This window comes from Gavia stellata, chromosome 2 (genome assembly GCF_030936135.1).
Source record: "Gavia stellata isolate bGavSte3 chromosome 2, bGavSte3.hap2, whole genome shotgun sequence".
NCBI classification, from domain to species: Eukaryota; Metazoa; Chordata; class Aves; order Gaviiformes; family Gaviidae; genus Gavia; species Gavia stellata.
The window spans coordinates 16,213,298-16,236,467 of NC_082595.1; the positions used below are offsets into that span (position 1 = coordinate 16,213,298).

Sequence of the window (23,170 nt, forward strand, 5' to 3'; positions counted from 1 at the left end):
CAGTTGGTCCTTCCACAGGTGGGCAAGGGAGCTGCAAGGAGCTGTGCTACTGAGGGAGGGAGGGAGGGAGCCCTACCTCCCGCCCCGCAAGTTCCAGCAAACAGTTGTTTTGTCTGATTCTTCAAAAATTGAGCATTTGCTGTGTTGGGAGAAAAGGAAAAAAATCTTTTGCTTGGCTTAATAAATTTCACCAATATTTAAGTGGGAAAAATAGCGAAGTAGGAATGACATAACTCAACGTGAAACAAAGGGATACAATACAGGTGGCGGATCATCTTTAGAGTCTTCTTCAGACCTCCCAGACCATTGCAGCGGAAGTGCTTGGAGAGGCCGCCATGATGCAATGTTGCAAAAATAGCACTTGAGGAGAGGAATGTGTGGCATCTGCCCACCCCCAGGTGCACAGGCCAGGGGCGGCCACCCTGTCAGGAGGGGTGGCACTCCCTGCCAAATAAAGATGCAGAACCAATAGCTGCCGGCTGCTAAACCACCCTCACTGGGAGCGAGAAACAGCTGATGCAAAGGGTACGTCCACACTGCTGGAGCTGCTCCTCGCAGGGACGTGGCCGGGGCTGGCTTCAGCCCAGCTCCTTGGGCTCCGTAGAGACACGAATCTGTGTGGGCGAGCTGCCCAGCTGTTTGCGCTCGCGCTCTTGAGCCTCGTGGACCCTGTGGGCTGCCTTGAACTGCACAGCAGCTCTTCAGCTAGGCATCGACCAGCTTGAGTGTATCAAGCTGCAGTGACTGCCAGCAAGGCCAACAAAGCATCGGTGGTAACTAGCACTAGGTAGCAGACAGAGACTCTAAGAGCAAAAGAGTCACAGATTTTCCTGGCCTGCAGAAACCAAGCACGTGCTAACGCACAGAGCAGTCCCCAAGGCTTAGATGTCCCATGTACTGGGTTAAAACAAAACAAAGCTACCAGTAACATGCACCTCAGGAAGCCACTGGTAAGCGGCATGGGGCCAGTGTTCATTTGGGGTAGTTCATCCCACTGCCAGTCAGCTGTGCTGATCTCACTCATGGGGGATTTTTAATCTACCTGGGATTGCCTTAATCTGTGCTTTTCCTACACCTCCAGAAGGAATGGCTCCTGAGAGGGGGAGCGCAGAGACCTCCTCTGCCTTTCTGAGCCACTGCTGTAGTGCTGTTCTGTAGAAGGACTTGCTCAGAGCTGTGCACAGTAGTATTGGGAGTTTATGGTTTGGAGGGGATTTTTTTTCGCATCCAAAGTGCTTGTGTGAATTAACACTTTTTCTTATACAATTGCATGTAGGAGGTAAGATACGTTATACTAAATTATCTTTCAATCAAAAACATTCTTCTGAAACTAACTGGATGGTACATTTTCTTGTTTATTGCGCTAGTGTTAAAGCAGATTGAAATGCTTGGAGTCTCCTTTGTTGCCAGGGGTATAAACTATGTCACATCTTAATCAAGAGGCTGTACATTGTCAGTTTGGAAATGCCAACTGGAAAAAGGTTGTATTTCTCAAGTTCACTTTAAAAAAGAAAAAAAAAAAAAATTCAATATATATGCACTCCTTGGAGCCTTTGCACTGGATGATTTTCAAATACAATTGGGGTTGAAGCCTGCTCTACCAGCAACTCTGGGATTATGTTACTTCTTTCTCAATGGCAACCAGTGATCGCCTGCTGCTTCCCTGGCCACCTGCAAATGTCGAGGGTTTGCATAGCAGGGGCATAGTCCTATGCAAAATGTCTGTTGGGAAGAGGAAGGGAGATCCTGTAGGGTCATGATGTCGAAGTGTGTGTGTGGTGTGCACTGTCCGTGGTTTTGCAGGGCAGGAAAACTTGCATCTGAAAGCCTATGGTCTTCCGTGTTATTTTTCTTCTCCCTGTGCCGCCCCAGACAGTGTGTATTTCTTAGTTTTGGTAGCCATATTTTGTCCCACATATGTAAGACTGCTTTTGAGCAAAGCCCCATTTCATTTCTTAAAATTGTTTAAAAAAATTTTGCAGAGGCAAAACACACCTGAATCAAGCCTTTGTTATTTTAAATAGGATTGACTGATATATATAGAAATGAAGAGGGGCAAGCAAGCTTGACTTAAGACTTACCCTTGTAGTTTTTGGGGGGTGTACAAACAAACACATGTTGAACTTCTGCAATGTTAGTTTATTATTTAAGTCCGATGATGATACTGTGAAGGGCAGTATCTAAATAAGCTGCTGCAGGGGTATTTTATTCAGCTCATTAGCTGTGATAGTAACATTGGAAAGCATGTAGAGAATTCTAGTACAGAATTTTGTTGTTCTAGAGGTCAAACTGGTCTTAAAAGAATGAAATAACTTCTTCAGATGCCTTACCAGCTCAGACCATAGCTAATCCTTGCGATGTGTTTTTTTCATCGGATGTGCATCAGGTATTAATTTAGGCTTTGTTCATTTCTCCATCTAGACCTCCTGCAAACTTCTGATGCAAAAACTGTATTTTAGATATGGCAATATCCACTTCTGACCTCATCTAATTAGCCCCTCCACATGGCAGAGCCGGTGTCTCATTTTACAAGGTATAGCCATATGCACACTGAATCTGGGAATTCTGGATGTAAGCAATATCATAGCTGAACAATAATTTATTTTTTCTCTAACACAGTATAAGGAACGGTACAGTGTAAAGTTGCACTGCCATAAAAAGCTAGAAGCAGCACTCAGAATTATGTATTCCAGCAGGTACTCATTATTTGCCTACATAGACTAGGCCATTAGTCTGGGATTAGTTGCAAGATGTGGGAGAGAGAGAAATCATGGTTTTAGGTGTCACTGTGAACACTGTTATTACAGGGAAGAACTGATGAAGCAATTCTGTATCCAAACAGCACCTTAAGGAAATCATGTTTCTTACAGGGTAGGGCAGATTTACTCTTCAGCACTTATGAGGCTGTAATAACCTGTAAGACTGGTTGCAAATAATGTCACAGCTTAAAAAAAAAAAAAAGTGTTGCTCTATCATTAAGGACAAAGCCATATACAGGTGCTCACAAATGAATGAATAAATTCTAAATGCTTCCTCTGATGTGTGAACTCTGAAATTAACACCACTGATTTCTGCACACTAAGAATAGCACAGAGTGTCAGCACCAAGGGAGGAAGGGAAAGGAAAGGAAAGAAAAAGATACCCTTCCAGTCTTCCGTAGCATTCAAATTGCTTAAAGCTTAAGCTATGTAGCATAAATGGCTACATCTGCCATTTCAGAAGTTAACTAAATAGCCCTGTATCAGCGCTATAGTAGAAAAATCCCTAGTCATTGGCTTGGCCCCAACCTGAACAATGCTTACTACAGGAAAACAAGTGTACAAACGGATGTGTTTTCTGACCTCGGCACTTGGCAGTGCTTATCTTTGCTTGCAAGCAGGTTCTGTTTGGGCTGTGGGCCTTTTAAGAAAAAGCTTAGTGTCTACATTTCAAGCTGAAGAGAAGGAAAGCCACACTGTTTTACCCTACCCAAGTAGGGGAAAAAATACAGCTGAAAACAGTGCAGATGGCCTGAATCAGACTGGCACATAGTCCTGGAGTATCAGCATCAGCTGACTACCTTAAAAAGTGAGGTCCTGTCATCTCCCTGTTTTCACTGGGGATCTCATAAGCCACTTTTCCAAGATTATGTGTAATAGTAGTTTGTCTGGCTGAAATATCCCCCAAAAGAACAAGGAAAAAAATGGTGTGAAACCAGAATACATTAAAGGCCAAGGAAGAGAGGATATTTATTTTTTTTCTTACTGATGTTAAACTTTATCAAACTAAGCTGATAAAAATGTAACAAAACAAAAACTCACAGTCCCGCAGGATACGTGTTTTCTACCTGGTGCTCTTCTAACTGGCTACATGTATTTTCTCCATCAAATTCAACAGTCTCTCAACAAATTTTATTAAACTCGATTACCAGTTTCTCTTGTACATGACAGCCACTGCTAACAGCGTAACTGTCTGGGGAGGAAGTCACTGCTCATCTTGCTCAGTGCATAGTCCATCTAAATTCCTTCAGGGTTTTAGTATATATTGCGAACAATGTTGATTACGTTTTCAGCGCTTAAATAGTGCCGTTAAACCACTGGTCAAGAGTACACCCTAATCAGCATGAAAGCATTTTGAGTTTGGGCTTGGAATAAAATTTGCAGGCAGGACTGAGCGCAGAGCTGGTAGTTTCTGAAGTTTAAGGCTGCAGTTGTGTTGCGGTTTTATATAACAAATACCTCATGCCTTAGTCAGGGCCACTTGCAGTGAGAGTAACTATAGTAACAAAACAAAGTTTCTAGCTAGTGAAGGAAAATTTCTAGTGAGCAGGGCATCAGTCTCTGATCCAGCCCCTGCAATATGCTTATTTATCAGTTTTGTGTGCAATGCTGTTTTAATAGCTAATACTGTATTTTCAAAGCTATTTAGAAATTTTCATTTGCTTGCTTTTGGTGTGGGGTGTTTTTTTGCCTAAAACCTATGGAGGGACTTGCTCCTTTTGCCTTCAAATGGAAATGTTCTAATTATATTCCTGCTTTTTTTAACTTTTTTTCCCCTAAAGAAATGGGGATCATGCAGTTGGGCTTTTTATACTGTGAGCAGTTTTGAAAATACTGGCTGATTTAAAACAAGTTTTGACTGTGTTAGAAGTCCTGGAGATAATTAAGTTTCTGCAAGTTTCCTAAAAGCAGCTAGTTGAGTCGAGGCCGGAGGGGGCAGGCAGAGCCGAGCTGTGCTGTGCCGTGCTGGGGTTGCAGCTGCCAGCGGGACGGCGAGCACACGTGCAGTGGGTATGACACAGAGGGGGACATGGCAGCAGCACTGTCATGAGATCTCCCAGAGCGCTCTGGGAGAAGGGCTGGCAGGGTGGAACAGAGACAGATTGCAACGGGGGACAGGGGCAGAGGATGCAAATCCATAGGAAGTTACATTCCACCTGGGAAGGGATAGTTGGTAGCATTTAAGTGAAGAGCATATAAATACATACTGTTTGTTTCTGTGTCTTAATGCTCATTTGCATATGTAACAAGTGATAGCAGTATGAGTAAGGAAGGTAATGAGGGATGCTGAAGTGGTGTTCTGCACAGCTTAACCAAATCTGCACATGTTGGAGGTGCAGTAAAAGGCTGGGGTCTCATCATGGCCCGCAGGAATCAGCCTCCCTTGGAAAGCAGGGAATCGCACTTCTTTTAGGTTTTCACAGAAATCCTAACCTAAAAGTGACAACCTGGTTAAATAACAGCAGAAAGAATTATTATTCCATTAATAAAATGGTCTCATAAAACTTCAGTGGAGAGCTTTTCTGTTGCCAGATTAATGTTTTATGTGGAGCAGGAAGACATTTTTAAAGGAAGCATGGCATTTGCTGAAGCAAGCTGAAAGCACAGTACTGGGCCCTGGCTCTGTGTCCCCAAAGCTGTGACTGTGTTTGGGCAGCCTATGTGTGAGTTTCCTGATCCCAGCTCCATAAACCAAAAAAAAAGGTAGTTTTTAAAGAGATCCCTGACCATCTTTTCTATTCTCTGTGAATAATTGTCTTTTTTCTAAAGTTCGTAACTTTCTGTTCAAGTGGATGAGACATAAATTCATATTATGAGCCTCCAAAAAACTAAATGCATTGCTGCACTGGAGTGGACCCTCCCATTCCATGTATTTCCTCTTTCAAGCTTCTTGCTCCTCCTAATTCTCTAGCCATTTGGTGGTGGAGTATTTGGAGCACCAAAGGCAAGGAAACAGAGGTGTTGAAAATAGAAAGGAAAATAGAGTGAGAGAAAGCCAAAATCTGTGCTTTGGACTTGAGGGAGAGTACAAAATCCATCTGAAGCTTTTACGTAGTTTTATGGGGCTGTTCCTGCAAATCAGAAAATCCAGTAATTCATCTCTTCTGCATAGTAAGGGCTGTTTGTCCACCAGTAGACAGGAAGCAAAAAGCTATTCCTTTGCAAAAGCATGTTTCCTAGATGGTGTATAACTGTAGTAAACCATTTCAGCCCCAGAATCCTTGCAACGATATTCTGTTTGAACTTCCCAGCAGCCCTGTGATGCATCAAACATTTTGTAATCACTTTGTAGTCCAGTGAAATGCAGCTGTGACTGGGGAAGAGTAGAACAGCTCTTTAACAGGGAATAACAATAGCACGTATTAGATTAGGCAGGGAAATTAGGAAGAATAATCTGCCTAGCTGAAGTTGACGAGATGGTTTTAGAGGGGCAGAATGTAGAGACCAGAGCTGGAGTTTTACCATATGATATGAGCTAACACTTATGTTCATGTAAAAATGTGACTTAGGCTCCTTAATTTCTTCAGTTAATTAACACTTGAGTTTTACATTTCATTTAAAATGAATTAATGATCCTAACAAGGGATGGGACAGGTTTTAAAAAGGATGAATCTTAAGGGGACAAAAGTAATTTTAAAGACCCAAATAAAAGCAGTTTAATTCAACATGTTAAGGAAAGCTGGCCAGGTGTAACTGAATCCATCTCTTTCATTTGATGTTTGGAAAGATGTTTTTTTACTCCCCTTAAATCAGCTACAGCACTAAATCCCATAATAGAAGTGTTCTAAAATTAGTACTGGCTGGTCCATTTTTGCTGCACAGTTCTGATTAGGATTATTAATGAAAAACTCAACTTTTGCCTTTCTCTCTGTTTTAATAAATTAATAATAGGATGAGTTAATGTAGGCAGTAAGTTTCAGACTTCATTCTACATCGCATCAGTTTGTGGTGTTTTCCCAAGAGCAGTTAACTTTGTGGTGGTGTATCGCAGCCATAAGTGTACAGCAGTTTCTGCAATGGTGTCTCCTGCATAACTGTGCTTGTCATCTGTGGTCCACAAACTAATGCTTGTGGATGGGACAGTTCATCCCTTGGATTCTTGAGAACAAAATTCCCAAAACTGTAGATTGCAATTCCCTGCAGGATGGTAGTAGTGTTCAAAACAGACTGCAATACAGCAGGAAGCATAGCTCAGTTCCATGGATAGAGGGGCCTGAGATGCAGCTATAATCACTGCTGCTAAGATTGTCCCTTCCTTCTTCTGCCAGTCCACCATGCTCCTAAAAAGTAGTCATAGGTGCTTTGGGACTGGGCTGTGCCTTAAAACTTAAGAAAAATTGGCTGAGGACCCAAGCAAAGACCCAACTTGCAGCAGTCCAAACATTTCTTTCACTCTTGTAATTTAGGCCTGCTTCCTGAGTAGCAATAATAAACCTTGGAATGACTCATTTGACAAGGTAAGTTACAGTTTAACTTTTATTTATAGCAGCAAAAGAAAAGTTTATCACACGGATGTGTCCTGAGGCACGGCTCGTGGGAGAGGAGAGGGAGGGATGAGTCCAGTGCCCTGGCTGTTTTCTCAGTTACCCAGGGAGTGTCACAGTTACAGTTTAGGCAGGGCAGGCTGGTATATCTGAACAGAGCCTCTCCTGTCTGCTGCTGTAGATGCTGCCTGCAATGAAATGTGGTATCTTAAGTCGGGATGGAGTGGTTCGCAGTTGTGCAGAGCTGTACCAAGCCATGCCAGGCTACCCCATCAATGTGATTAGCTGGTTTAACAAGAGGCAACACACAGCATACACGGAGAGGGGAAATGTTTCAGTGGTTTAATCCATTTCCCAGCATAGTCGTTGCTGGGTTCACTCCCACAGAACTGTATTACAGAGCAAACCAAGTAGATGATGTGTTCTATAACTTAAGTAGTGTCTAGATGATAGCTTTTATGGACTTAGGAATTTATGTGCTATGGTTGTTGTGATGCAGTGGCTTTGCAAAGGTGATATTTTTGTACTTGAGGTTTCAGTTGGCCATTGGTTGTAATCCTGAATATAAATATAAGAATTTGTATCCATTGGAAACAGCAAACTGCCTGAGATAGCAGGCAGATAGCAAAGAGAGAGCAATCTGGAATAGGTGGATCTGCAGGGTTTACTGAAGCAGACTTCACCAGATTTGAGTGAATTAAGCACAATACATTATTATTTACAGTTTTCAGTGGAGAAGTGAAACTGTTTGGGTAACTGGAATCACACTAAAAATTCTGCATTGAGGCTGACTGAATGGCAGATATTACCTGAAAAATAAATTTATACCTGGAGAGACCTGACAGATAGAGGTGTGATCTTGGCATAGAATGTGAGAAGGGGATTGGGGAAAATTTAATGGAAAGGCCTGTATCTATATCGAATCTGCCTAATGTAGCTACTGTAGAACCTCATTATAAATAAGGAACAAAGTGGAAGAAGAACACACAGGGGAAAAAAAAATCAGTCATGCCATAAGCAATCACAAATCTGATGTGTTAGGGAATCTGTCAGCTTCCAGCAGAGCTGACGTTTCTCCAAATTTACTCATGCTCTGTCTCATTCATGCTAAAAGTGCACTGCAGCTCACATGTCTGTGCTTTTACTAACTTCTCTAGGGCCTCCAGAAAAAAGATGTCCAAGAAGTTTATTGACTGCTGTCCTGAATACTCTGTACAGGAATTGACCTCAAAGACATAATTTGTAGTACTGTTTAGTCAGCATGTTGGATTTTATGTTGCCATTTCTGTTGGAGAGCATAATTCATGCAAGCTGATGCAGGATTTCCTTGAGCGCTGGGTAGCAAACACTATAGTTACCCTGAGTAAAGATATAGTTGCACTGTCCTGGAATTGCACAAATGAAATATTTGTATGTGCCTCCTGAAGCGGGGTAGCGGTAAGCTGTGCCGACTCTTTATGTCAGCCACTAACTTCCCCTTCTTGACAAGCTCATTTCCCTGGTTAGCCACACAGAGCAGCTCATGGCTGAGTCAAAACCACAGGTTGTATGTGTGAAAGCATTGAATCACTGCTGTAGCTTTGAGGAGCTACCTCACCCAGTCTACCCACCCTCCCTACTTTGTTTTCTCCCTTTTATATAGTAGATGGACTTGATACTTTCACATGCTCTTGCCCTTCCCTTGCAGTTCTAATTTTAGCATAATTCAGGCCTGTGACTTGACAAACACTTGCAAAGTGCTCTCATCACCATTCAGCTTGGTACGTGTATACACGGAGGCTTTCATAAACGGTCTCTCCATTTCTCTTCTGCTTGGAGTCATCTTGTGCTGAAGGCTGATGAACAGGGTAATTATTTGAAAAAGGATTACAGCTCTGAGTCTTTTCCACTAAGGCTGAAGGAAGCTATTACTTCATCTTCTATCAAATGGCACATGGTGATTTTAAACACCTTCTGGATTTCTAATCAATTAAATCAAATCTGTTCAAGAACAAAGAACGTTGATTTTTATCTGTGTGTTTCAACAGTTTTTAAGCCAGTCTCTTTATGACAGGGTTTAGTTTATGCCATGTATCTACAGTTGAGGAAAATAAGTGTAAGGTCTTCCATGGATGCATCTTAGTGTTGGGAATCTGATTCAAAATGTCAAATTTCAGGTGCACGTTGTGTATCTGAACCGTGCTTCCTCTGGATGTCATTCCCTGAGGGAATTAATTATGGTAGGATATATCACATACATAATGACAGGCTCTGTTAAGCCTTTCAGAGGCAAAACTACCAATCAGGTCAGCAGAGAGCCTGGGCACTTTCAGTTGCCTTAAAGTAAGGAGTTCTGCACAGTGACTTTGGATATCCTTTCAGCAAGGTACTTCAGAAAAGGTGTGGGCATAATAATGCAAATGCAATGCCTTCAGTGGGAATGGAGAGGAACACTATACCTGTGTTTTGGTTATATTGGTTTAGAAAGGAAAGAAAATAGAAATTAGATTGTGCGCTCTGAATTACAGCTGGCTTGCACATTGGCCTTTTAAGAGGGAAAGTAGAGGCATACATAAATGCAAAGCATTTTTTACGTCTAGTGGTAAAACACAGGACAGTTACAATACTCTTATGCTTTCAGGTTGACATCTCTTCCTCCCCTTCAGACTTACTTCAAGGAAAAACTGGTACATGCTGCTAACTTATCAGAAGGCAGAGATTATAAATACGTGCTTCTGATTTATTCTAGTGTGCTCTGATCTCTTATTCTGCAGAGAGCTCTGTACTGAATTACCAGGATATGTGAAACAGACTAAACACGGGGATTTCATTGCGTCCTGTCAGCAGGAGCGGGTGTGAAGGAGTTCAGTCCAGCCTCTTTGTGTCCCCCTCCTTGGCTGAGGTGTAGAGATGCAGAGTTTGACCTTGGGCACCTTGCAGCTCTGCTGCAGGGCTGCTCTGCCAATTGGTGTTGGCAGCCCCGCACAACTGGCAGCCCCGCAGAAGCCAGGTGTTTCCACATGGGGTTTCTCTCCACAAAGGAGAAAGGAAAGTATAAAGCTTTTCCCTGTGAAAGGCTGGGGCTTGCTATTCGTCATTGCTCCTGTTCATTTCTTTTCCTCAGTTGCAAGATACTTATGGAAGAACTGAATGGTTTTTTTGGTTTGGTTTAGTTTTGGGATTTTTTTGGTGAGTCGGTGGGACTGTTTCAAGGAACTAATTTATTTTAATTTTTTTCCTTTAAATTTGCGGGCTAGAATTCTGCAAATGAATGGTTTACTTAAAGGGACCAAGTAGGAAGTCAGCTGGTACAAACTGATCAAACTGCACTAACCCTGCACTTCATTTCTGTGTTTATCTGATGCATGCTCATTTTTAGGGAGTTAAAGACAGCCTGTCTCAGCTTTGCTGACTTGAAGATTGAGTGCCAGATCCCCAGCTAGTTTAAAAAGGCGAAAATCCATTCATTTCAGTTGAACAGAGCTGATTCCCTTCAGCTGACTGTCTGGCCCTGAATGTTTAGTTCCTTTTACCTGTTTCATTGCAGCTGTTAGCTCTAAATTTTGGAACAGAGTTCAGTTTTATAAAGCACTGTGGCGTTAAAAATATGTAAACGTCAGTGGTTGCTAAGTGCTGGACTGCTAGACTGTTTCTCACAAAAAAAAAGGCGCCTTCCAGTAATCTGTGGGTGAAGAACCTAAAAGTAAATCCAAAAACACTAATCCTATCACCTGCACTGTACTGTATGAATGAGACTGTTTTTCACCAGTCAAGCCTGGTTTTATTCTATCCAGCATTTAAATTGTATTTGCAGTTCTACACTGAGGTGTGTTTTCAGGATATTATTGAAAGAAGGCCAAATATTGCTATTTTTGAACGCTTAAAATGTAATACCTATGCATGTTTTCCCAAAGGATTTTCTTTAATCACACATGTAGTGCTTGGAATCTATAATATTGTGTCACCTTCTCTCAGCACATCTGGAAGATCTGTCACATTGGGGTGTAATAGATATTGCAGAAAAATAATCCATTGATCTGATTTTTTAGGCTCAATCTGCCATGGATTCTCTTTATATTTTTGGGTTTTTAACCGTGCATATATTTCTTACCTTTCTTTTGAGGCTTTTAGTTTTTATTGGCACTTCTAATTGAAATTTGTTAGGTATTTCTGACAGGTTGAGAGACTGCTGATTTTTCTTTGTTACTCATGAGCACTGACTCAGCTAATTTGTACAGTGTAAGGTGCACCTGCTGGAGTCACACGTGCCACAGTGAAGTTACCATTTCCAGCAAGGCTAAGAAATGAAGCTTCACCTTTGAAATACAGCCTGCAAGTTCAGGAGCTATATTAGTGTTCAGCTGAACTGGACACAGCTCTCTGCTAGGAAAACCTTGTGCTGAAGTACTAGTCAAGGATGCAAGCTGTGGAACTGGGTTCTGTAAGTTGGCAGTATCCTTGGGTTGATGTGTATAGTTGGGAAATTTTTAGGAAGAAAAACATAAGCCAATTCTTTAGATTAACTATATTTGTGCCAAGAAAACAAAGACTATTTAGGTTAAATTAAAATGCTTAAGTGGCTGCACACAGAAGAGTGTCTCTACAAATATTGAAGAAGCTGGATTTATTAAAAAATACAGTCAGTTGGACTGTGCTTCCAGTGTGTATTTAAATCATGGTGATCCCTTTCAACATGACTGGAAACATACAGAGCTGTTCACTGTTATATCCTGAGTTTCATTTTGTCTCAGAGTAATGGTTAAGGAGAGCTGTCACGATATTAATTCAGCTGGCTGGCCTGAGATCTGTGGGATACCCATACTGTGTGGGAGGGTAACAACGGGACAAAAAGTTCTGACCCTGCAATTAGCTTTGTACAGGATGAAGGAACTATAAAGGAACTTTATAAGGAAATTTAGTGCATCTCCAAAAACACTGTCTGAGGTGAAAAAGCAACCCAGCGCTACCATGAATAAATTTTTGTCTCTCTAATTTTTGTACGTCAGTGTGCTGTGTCGAGCCAAATGGTAAGTGCAGGTTTTGTTAGGTTAACTTGATCGTGCCAGTGAAGGATTGAGTGAAACTGCAGTAGCATGATCTTTAGCACATCCAGCTGTTGAAAGACAGACCCGGATCTGTACACTGATTGCTAGCTCTGCGTTAAAGGTCATGCTCCTGTGTCTTCCTGCTGCTGTTAACTGCGCTGTGTTCAGCTGGCACTGGTGCTAACATAGACTGCAATTACATCATGGTTTTGCTTTGCAGACTTAGACAAATATGATTCCTGCTGGTAGCAAAATATCCATTTCTTTCTCTAGGATTTTCTTTGGTGAAGCTGGCAGTTTTCTGTCTACTTATCGCAACACTTTTTTTTTTCTAGAGTATGTGGGTTTTTTCCTGAAATGAAAGAGCTTTTGTCTGTCTTCACTTCTGTCACTTCTTTCACCTTTTAAGCATGTCTTTCTCCATATTTTTTCATGCTGGTATAGAAACCTGCTCCTCCATATCTCACTGAACAAGCTCATCTTATAAAAAGCGCTGCCTCTGAACTGTTGTAACTATATAGTGGGTTGTCTTAGCCAGAACATAGGTTGAAACATGCCCACACACGGCCCAGAACCAGTACCCTGTAGTGAAATTCAGTGGTGTTCGGCAGATGGATTTCTGTCTTTTTCACCTCTGCTGAGACACACAGATAGCAATAAATATCGGCAGACTCTTGGCACTTCTTGTGTTACTCACATTTATGCTTTGTCCTCTGCAAAGTTAAGCAGTTAGAAGAGACTCTCATAATCTTTCTTCTCATTAAGAGCTGGATCTACCAAGGTTCTTAAGCACACGCTTAGTTCTAAGCAGAGTAATAACTGACTTCTTGTTGACTTCAGCAGGACTACTCATATGCTTAAAGATGAAGACCTTTTATAAGTGCTTTGCTGGAGTACTGCCAAAGTGGCATAAATTATGTTGCCCCAAAATAAAATGATAGAAAGAGTGAGGTATGTTTAACCACATTATGTAATGCATTTCAAAAAAGAAAAGCTTATTTTACACTAAGCCTATTGTTTTTGTACCAAAACCAGATCTTGTGTGGTTCTAATTTACTAATATAGTGGGGGTGTGGTGCCGTTTCAGACTGTTGGCTCCAAGTATCAGTAACACACAAGATTTCATAAATGTGTCAGGTTGGGTAGAAATGTTTTTTTAATCCCGGGGGGGGGGGTGGGGTGGGTGTTCTGCTCTACTGTATTTTGTTGCATAATTTATGCAGCCATAATATGAGTATGCTATCACTTTTTATTACCTTGACGCTGGGTTAATTAGAAGGTATTTCACTCTAAATATGTGAATCAGGATTCTGACATATCTTTCTGGACAGAAGGTGTATTCTTGGTTGCAGATTGAGGTGACTTGGAGATTGATGTCAAATGTTACTTTATTAGCCAGACTCCTAGTATCCTTTTCTCTAAAAGCTGCCTAAACTGCGTGCCCTAGAAGCTCTTCTGAAAAACACAACAGTTTAGAAGTATAAGTGAAGCATCCGGTTCTGCAGTCTTTGGGGATAGGAAGTATTGGCAGCATATTAAGTACTTCGGCTTTGTCCTGTTAATGCTCCTTTATTGTCTGGCAGGATCTCAGCTCAGCAATTAGAGACCCTAGGCCTGGTTTCCTTTTCCTTTTCTGTAAATCAAGAGTTATTCCAGTGGTTGTGACAGCATGATCATTCTCAGTTCTGCCTTGCCGAATGAATTCGCATTTAATCAGGGCTGGCTGGGTTTACCCAGGGGCACAGCTGATGAAATTCTGAAGAGTCAGGCCCAACAGATGAGAAAATGTTTTAAAAATTATGTCAGCTACAGAGGACCTCAGCCTGCTTTCCTTCCTCTCCACAAGTAACTCTGAAGTTGAGAGCACCAGTATTGAGAGATTAAATGTAAAGGATATGGGCAAGGCGATGATGAAGAATCTAGTTCTCTGAATGCTTTGCAAAGGTCATTCCTGTTATCTGCTCTGCAGTTAGAAGAATTGAAGCACAGGGAGCTGAAGTGACTTGCCCAAGACTGGCCAAGAGGCCATGCAAGGGCAAGAAATGGAGCATGGCTCTCCCATGTCCCCAGCACAAGCTATAGTATATTGGCCACACTGCCACCACGGGCGAAAGATAGTGGAGCACAGTTTCCAGTATGCTCCTGAGACTGCACGTTGCCGTGTCGGTGTCTGCTTCTACCCACAAATGAGATACTGCACCACAGACTCACCTGAATTTAAGTGCGAGGGCTCGGATCTGCTGGAGAAGCTATGCATTGAACTCCTACTAAGCTCCTAGCCTTGGATGCTTGAGACCTGGCCCCAGTTTTCAGATGTGCTTGTGCAGTGTCCAGTGCAGTGGGGAATACTGTGTGTAGTTGGAGCCTGTCAGAGGAAAAACAATTCGCAAAACAACGTGGGGGGGACACTTGCAAACTAAACTTTTGCTTAACATCATCTGAAGTGTTGCAAGGAAAAGTCTAATGCACTGTCCTTACAGAGGGAAATTATGTATAAAAAGCCGATGTAAACACTCTGCATAGCAAAACGAAAACTTTTTTCCAGATTTTACTGTAAAACTTAAAATTGTGAAAATTATTTTTGTCTTTATCCAGGCGAGTTATGGACTGAAATGCATATGAATTGTGACGGCACAAAATCATTTTGTTGCCAGTTTCTCATCAGGGTGAGAAGATAAAAACTCATTCGGGTGTATCACCCAAAGGATCCTACACAGGGTGAGGGTTTTATCAGCTCTACTGACAATTAGCTTAATTCCTACATTCTTAACAAAAAGCAAAATACCGCAATTCTGGGATTAAAAATTAATCATCTAACTAAAAGGAAGGAGACAATAATTCTGATCACCCTTTTTTTGTGCTTTCTTTTCTTGGGTATGACTAGATATGGCTTGATTCTGAAGGAAAGTGAAGACAAGGAAGACTTTCAGTGCCTTCCCCCCCCCCCCCCAGCAAATCAGTGTGCTTTTTCTTTCAGCCGACTATTGCTTAGTTCTTGCTTTTCCTTCAAGTATCAAACTGCCCAGGTTTAGCAGATAAAGTGGGTTTGTTACAAGACCTCCTTCCAATGTAACTGGCAGTTTCTGGATGGGCCATATCAATATTGACTCATATTTGACCCTGTATCACAAGTGACTCTGATGGAACTGAATGCTGAAATAGATGCATGAGGTTGCTGGACTGGCTGCAGATGTGTTTGTCTTCAGAAGTGACATTTGGGTCCATGCAGAGATAAGCAAGATAGTCCGTCGGCAGGACCTTCACCTTTCATTGAGGTGCTGGAGCGTGTCCAGAGAAGGGCGACGAAGCTGGTGAGGGGTCTGGAGCACAAGTCTGATGAGGAGCGGCTGAGGGAGCTGGGGTTGTTCAGTCTGGAGAAGAGGAGGCTGAGGGGAGACCTCATCGCTCTCTACAACTACCTGAAAGGGGGTTGCAGAGAGGTGAGTGTTGGCCTCTTCTCCCAAGTGATGAGTGACAGGACTAGAGGAAATGGCCTCAAGTTGCGCCAGGGGAGGTTCAGGTTGGATATTAGGAAAAAGTTCTTTACTGAGAGAGTAGTGAAACATTGGAACAGACTGCCCAGGGACGTGGTAGAGTCACCCTCTCTGGAGGTATTCAAGGAGCGTGTGGATGTGGCATTGCGGGATGTGGCTTGATGGGCATGGTGCTGTGTGGTATGGGTGGGTTGTTTTGGTGTGGGTTGTGGTGTATTTTGTGGTTTGTGGGTGGTTTTGGGGTTTTTTTGTTTGTTTTTTTGTTTGTTTGGTTGGTTTTTTATGGTTGGACTTGATGATCTTACAGGTCTTTTCCAACCTTAGTGACTCTGTGATTCTGTGATTCACCTGACTGACAGGAGGCCCTTCTGCCACCAGGCACATGTGCAGCTTACAGAAGGAGGCAGTCCAAGAAAAAACACCCAGAGCTGAGCCCTGCCAGTGACCATCCGTCTGGCTTTGCTGTGCAGTCTCTGACAGGTTGGGCTGCAGTATTAGCTTTTCTGATCACCTCTTCTGTTTCCCTCCTACTCCATATGCAGGAGCCTTATAGGTGCCTTGTGTCATGAGGCTAAGCCTAGCAAATTGTCTTCATCATGTAAACTTTTAAATAGCCTAGAATCTACTGCTCTGAAAGCCGCTCTCACCCTGTGTTGTGCTGTTGCAGTCATAGTTCATGGAGCAGCATCAGCTGAATTGCTGTTGTCATGCAAAACTGGGGCTCCAAGCAGGACATTCTTGTAAAGGAGATGCCAGCTCTGAGTCTGCTAGTTTTCCTGGGCTGGGAAGGTGAGGTCAACAATTCTTTGGACATGCTACCAGGCTGCTTGTTTTTATTTTTTGTTCATATTTGGGGGTAAATGGGCAGGGAGCCATTAAAAAAAAAAAAAAAAAGGACTGTATGTCTGTAAAAGTATATGATCAATTTATTTTTGTAGGGAAAGTGATAGATAACATGGCACAGCATGAAGTTATAAAAGGAGGTTGCAGTCAGCGCTGCTGGCATTAATTTAACTAGAGAATGTGCCCTTAAATGTCAGGAGACTGCAAGAAGCACTGAGTTATTTGAGAAGACAGCAACTTTGATGTTGATTTTTTACAACAAAAATGCAGGAGATTAAAAGCAGCTTTCCAGTTTTGCTAACTTTCTTATTGATAACGTGAGTAGGGCTTTAGCAGGTGCTCTAGGAAGGTTAATGAAACCATAATGATTATGGTGAAAGAGTATACATGAACTAATTGGCTTGTATAGGTGACTCACCACTGAAGCTAAACTCAGCAACTGAAAAACTGAGCAGCTAATTTGCTGTGAGGGTACTACAGTTCCAGATACACTGTCCTCTTGTACTGGCAGAGACCAGACAATCTGGGTTATAAAAAGAACATGGGCTGCAATCATATTTCTGCTGTATCGAAATGTAAGAATGGCCATTCTTGATCAAACTAAGGGCTTGTCGATCTTCAGCAGGGTGTCTGGTGAGTGCACAGGGAAAAGCATGTATCAGCGTGGCAGTAGGATGATCCTACCCCTCACATGTCATCCCCACTTCAGTCAGCTGAGTGGTTCAGAGGCTTTTGGAGCCAGAGGTTGCATTAGGTTGTGTTTAATGCCCCTGATGGGCCTGTCATCCGTGAATTTATCTAATCCCTTTTTGAACCTATTTATGTGTCTGCTCCAGAACATGGAGTTTTGCACTTTATTTTTGTGTTGTATGAAAAAGCGCTTCATTTGCTCATTTTAAATCCTCTGCTTGATGGCTTTATTGGATATCCCTTACTTCTTTCACTTGAAACAGTACAGACTGCTTTGATTCCCCGATCTTCTTCATGCTATTCGTGATTTTATAAATCTGTCATCTCTTCTCTCAGCCTTTTTTTTCCAGGCTGAGAAGTCTATTTACTATCTCCATATATCAAAAGCATTCCAAAACATTGATCATTCTTCTTATCTCCTCCATACTCTTTCCAGCTCTCTTAGATCAGTCTATATCCTGCATCCACCTGTATCCTCCTTTTGCATCCGTTACCTTAAAGGGGAAGAAACTAATTCAAGAGTTCAGTGATCAAAGTGTTGGGGGTTTCAATCCATGCCTCCCAGTTCCTCAGAGAGCATCCTCTGGCCGTCTACCCATCCAGGTCATTGCATTCCTCTGCTTTTCTTTTGAGTGATGTGCAATATTTATCCAGGCTTCAAAGAGGTAGGAGCGTGAGCTAAACTCTGCTGTCCAGTGGCACTTGCATGCTGCTCCAACACCCCATTGATCAGTCATTAGATAAAGTGCATTTGCTGTCCTCGGACCTGTGACTAGGATTCTGGTTTGTCTCTCCAGTCAAATGTCTGTAAACACACAAACAAACAGGCACGTGCATCCTGTCATTTAATGAAAGAAAGAAAGAAAGTACAAGTACTAGTTGCCGAAGTTCAGTCTCTTCATGCTGATGTACACAATTGTCTCTGTGAATTAGGACATATTGTTGCTGGTTTTGGTGTTGCGTTTTGTTTCCTTTTGTATTAAAAATCCAAAATAACCCAGCAGCTGTGTGTGTAGGTAGGCAAATCTGGGTCAATAATGAAGGAGTTTGGGGAATGATGGCGCTGATCTGGTAAAGCTTGAAGACATTTACGTCTTTGAGCAGCTGCTGACAAGCTCTGCAAAACTGGAGGGGTTATAAGCAGCCAGATAAGCAAAACATATAGATAAATGACGACATAATACTCATTATTCCTAATTTAGTCTCTCAACCTTGAAATGAGTGGAATCTGTTATTGTTTGTTACAGTTTATTGCTTGTCAGGTGATAGGGCACAGAGAATCCATTGTGATGCTATATAAATATGTAGTTAAAGGGCTACATTTGATCCTAAAAACTCCATTTTAAAGCAGCTTTAAAAAGTCCCAATAATTAACTGATTAATAAATCTTTATGTAGTCCTATAGCATCCATACAGTATTCAATAAGTTATTGCTAAACATAGCAACTTACAACTTCTTCCACGTATGTGCTTATAAGCGTTTATAGTATACCACATGCACATGTGAAACCTTTTGATAATAAGTATTAACTATTAAACCTCAGTAATTAGATTGTCAATTATATGAAAAAACTGCCTCTTTCCTTCATGGGTAGTATTAAAGAATTTAAAGGCTGAGTATTTAGCCATGTAGGATTGGAAGACTTTCAGGAGGGCTAGGTAGATGTATTTGGACAGGCCTTGAGACATGGTGAGTATCAGCAGCTGAAATTAGTCTTTACGAATACAAATGTTAATACCTCCTGAAATCAAACAAACTAGCTTGCTTTCTGCTGAAAATTTTCATAGGCCTTCCAGTATTCCAGTCCCTAATTTTTTGTCAATGCGTGACATATAAATGACATAAATATCACTATAATACTACTGAAATTTTGATACTTGGGAAACCTAATTTTGAATTTTCAGAGCTTCATAGTGCAGCAGTCAACTGTGTACAGATTTTAATTTGCCAGAGTTAATGTTACTGTGATAGATATGTATGTTTCCTTGCGGCAGTAACCTGATGTTACATCAGGGAATAGAAGCCTTTGCATACTATCCACATAGCTGATAAAAGAAAACCCATTCTGAGAGGGAGCTTAGAGTCCCGTATCAAGAGTAAGCACTGGTTATTTTCCATTGTTACTGTCCCTGAAATTAAACATATTACAAGAATGATTTGTGGATTTTTTGCTCTTTTTCCTATGCTTACGTAGTAGCAATTTATATGTTTGCTTTAGCCCAAATCACTCTGTTTTCATTTTCAGAGGCTAACAGAATTACCAATGACTGTATTGATAATCTTCAGGCAATTTTTAGATGCTGAATCTCTTTAAGAGTCTGATCTGATTAATATTACAAGCATCATACAAAAGTACAGTAAAATGATATTAAGAAAATATAATAAGGTGAGATCTGTGCATACGTAATTTTTATTTATGCCTGAGAGTTCTGCGCAGATACTGATATGACACAATACCCATTAGATTTATTTGTAGCAAGAGCACTATCTCAGTAATAAAATTATAAGCTCAAGATAAGTGATAACGTCACCTACTTCACTTCAGTGTTTTCCCTATATTTTTATTTACCTGGTTTTGCTGTTACAAAACTTACTAGAATCTGAGAAATACAAACAGCATATAGTACATATAGCCTAATGTACTGATTTTATTTCCACCTTTTAATTATCATATTTAATTGCGCTGTTTACTACTGTTGTCAGTATGCTTTGATTCCTTTTGCCACTTACGTTCTTCCCATTTTCCTTTTGGATTGGTTTGTTTTGTTATTGCACGATAACAGGAATAGCACTGTTCCAAAAGTGAATTACCGCAACAGCTAACAGCGCATGGTATCTCTGAGATCTGGTAATGTTGCACTGCAGACAGTTGCTAAAGTTGCATGACTTTTTTTTTTTTAACCTTTGCGTGCCTGTGCTTTATGACTGGTGATAATATTCTGCTGAGACTTTGTTACGTTTTTGTGAGAGATTTGCTTTTTTCCTGTGTTTCACCAGTTGTTCTCTCTCCTGAGAGAGAACATTGCATCTTCATCCAAAGAAGTTCAGATATACTTACTGTAAACAGTAACCATTAGAGTGATGGAGAGAAGAAATTAATGTTTGTCGTTTTAATGTTTAACTGCCATCTTTAAATATACTACGTAATAATTTTAATTGCCTGCAGATAACTAAGCCATCTACATCCCTACTAATGTGAAAGGGAGGAGAAAGCCTTACTATATCCCTCCTGTATAGTAGTTTGACTGTTAACAGAGTCTTCAATCCTATATTCTTCTATTTCATTAATATTAAGAGTGGTATCTTACAGCGTTCAAAAGTGTGGAGTTATTCAGGGATATAATACGACTATTTTCTTCTCTAGGCCTTAGGCTCCTTGACCACCACTCTTCTGCGGCAAGAAGGGTCATTCATTGTGCAAGAAGGTCTTTCATTGTGAAAGTTTGTAGTGGTTTAAAAAAGATTCTGTATGCTTAAGATAGCATAGATTGTTCAGTGTGGTAGTTTCTTGGACTAGTAGAGTATTTTTAATAGATTAATTGCCAGAAGGAAGGTGATGATGCAGTCTCACCCTTCTGCGCAGTGCAGTCCAGAGGAGCTCGCCCATGAGCCTATGCATCAAACCCATAGCTTCTATTTGTGTATCAGCATTGCTTTCCAGATGTTATCCTGTCTTGCTGAAAAGGCTTTAAATACTACAGAATTTACTGTGTTTTATTTGCTTTGATAGTTATGTGTCTGCATTTATTTATAAATCTCCATTTGACTAGTTTCAGCTTCCAGCAAATCCTTGGAATTTCTGATACCTTTTCGTTTAGATCAAAGACTCGCAATTAGATTCTTCTCCATGTAGGTGCTCACAGGCTGGGGCAAAATTGTTTCTTTGCTGCTTCTCAGTTAAACCAAAGAAACTGAGCTGCTTAAGCCTCTGATGAAATACGTTTTTCTAGCCCTCAGATCACTTGCATAACCGTTTTCTGAACCTCATCCCATTTTTAGTCATCTTTTGGAGTTAAAGAGCAAGGACTAGAAACAGGATTGTAGTAAGTGTCTTGCTGATGGTGTGAACAGGAATAACCACATCTTCCAGCTCCTACTTGATCGTGCTTCCGTATATGGATGCTAAGGATTGCTTGACATCATTGTTCTGGAGCTTCACGTTCATGAAGCTATCTTTTATAATACCGTTATACTCCAGGCTATAACTTCTCATCTTTCTAGTGCGATATACATTCCTTGCTCCTAAGTGATTGATTCTATATAGTGTTGTATTAAAACAAGCCTTGTTCTTATGAGCCCGGTTAACTAAGGGATGCAGAGCAGCATGCGTCACTGGCCAGTTTCCATTGTTAACCACGCCTTCGAATTCAGTCTCGTTTTTATTTTCTTATGACTGCATCCACTGTCATATTCTTTGTCCCAGCAAAATTTTTGATCAGTCCATGGATCTAGCCCAAAAATAACTACCTGAATCATGAGGCCACTTCCTTTCAGTTAGGGGGTCAGCATCTCCAAGAGCAGGGGATGTTTTTATTAGCATTTGTTTTGCTCAGATCAGTAACAGGAGAATCAAAGGTAAACATAGAGTAGTCATATAAAATAGTAAAGGACAAAGACAAATTCCCTTGATTATGAATCTTGATCTTTCTTTCCTAGCCTGAGTTTGTACCTGGGGAGTTTAGTTGAATGCTTGTCCTGTGAGGTCAAACTGTAGCAGTGGCCATGAGCAGACTTCCCTATAGCAGTTGATACAGTTGGGCTACATTTTTGTGACTAGTTTGGTGGTTTTTTGGGGGGAGTGGGGGGGGTGGGGCGGGGAATGTTTGTTAGTACAAAATGGGACTGCCATTTTAGCACATTACTGTAGATATGCACCACAGAGTCTTGGCTGAAGATTTCTAATTATTGCAAGTGAAGGATCTCTTATTCAGCTGCAAAGTCTTCTCTAACATAGCAGTTGCTGTTGTCTTTTTTTGAAGTTGTTTGGATTCCCCAGGAGCCTGCAGGTCACATTCACAAAACTAGTATTTTTAACATTCGGCTGTTAATGTTGTATGCATCTATGTACATATATGTGCATCCAGTGGATTAATCGCTAGCCATATCAAGCTAATTCAAAATGTGTAGATCTTGGACTTTATTAAAACATTTAAAGCAGAGAAGTAAATTTACATTAGTAAATAAGAAACAAATTCAATCATCTTGGCAATTAAAAAAAATATAAAATGGGTGCTGTGAAGGACGATGTTAAAAGCCATGCTAGCAGCAAGTGGTAGGTTGTGTCATTGCTGAATCTGTCTTCTAACCTCTGCTTGACCTAATTCTGAATTCCAGTGGTCTGTGCAAGTACATATTCTCTAGGTATAAGAATAGTAGCACCAGTTACACTGCTACACCTAGAACAAGAATGTACAAGGGCTATCAGCTATCTTGCATAGGAGCATAAGATGATCACCAGCTGGGGTTAAGAAAAAGCGTTTCCTTCCTGTGAGGCATTACATAATTGGCTGTGTATCTTGTTTTGGGGTTTTTGTCTGAAATTTATTATATAAGCCAGTGCTATAGGAAGATGCCAGACTAAGAAAGCAGTCTGGCATATGTATTATGGCAATTCCTTTTTATTCTGTTTTTAATGCTGTCCAAAATAAAATTAGATTCACGGTATGTTTCACCTTGTTAGCTTTGCAATGCTTTGCTTTTAACACTGTCCTGCCAATTTTGTGATGCAAATTTGACTGCAACTGAGGAATATTGTTAATCCTTTCATCTCCTTGTGGGGAATCAAAGTTGAGCCAAATGAAATGTTTTGTACTATGGTGTTTTCTTTTATTGCTGCACATACAAAGCAAGTAAAAATCCTGGCTGCCTGGATCTC

General features: G+C 41.1%; 1 protein-coding gene across 1 annotated transcript in view; it reads left to right on the forward strand.

Annotated features, from left to right (window-relative positions):
* Positions 1-23,170, forward strand: part of TTC7A (tetratricopeptide repeat domain 7A) — a 176,922-nt gene that overhangs the window by 96,553 nt on the left and 57,199 nt on the right. The gene's annotated exons all lie outside the window — the stretch shown is intronic.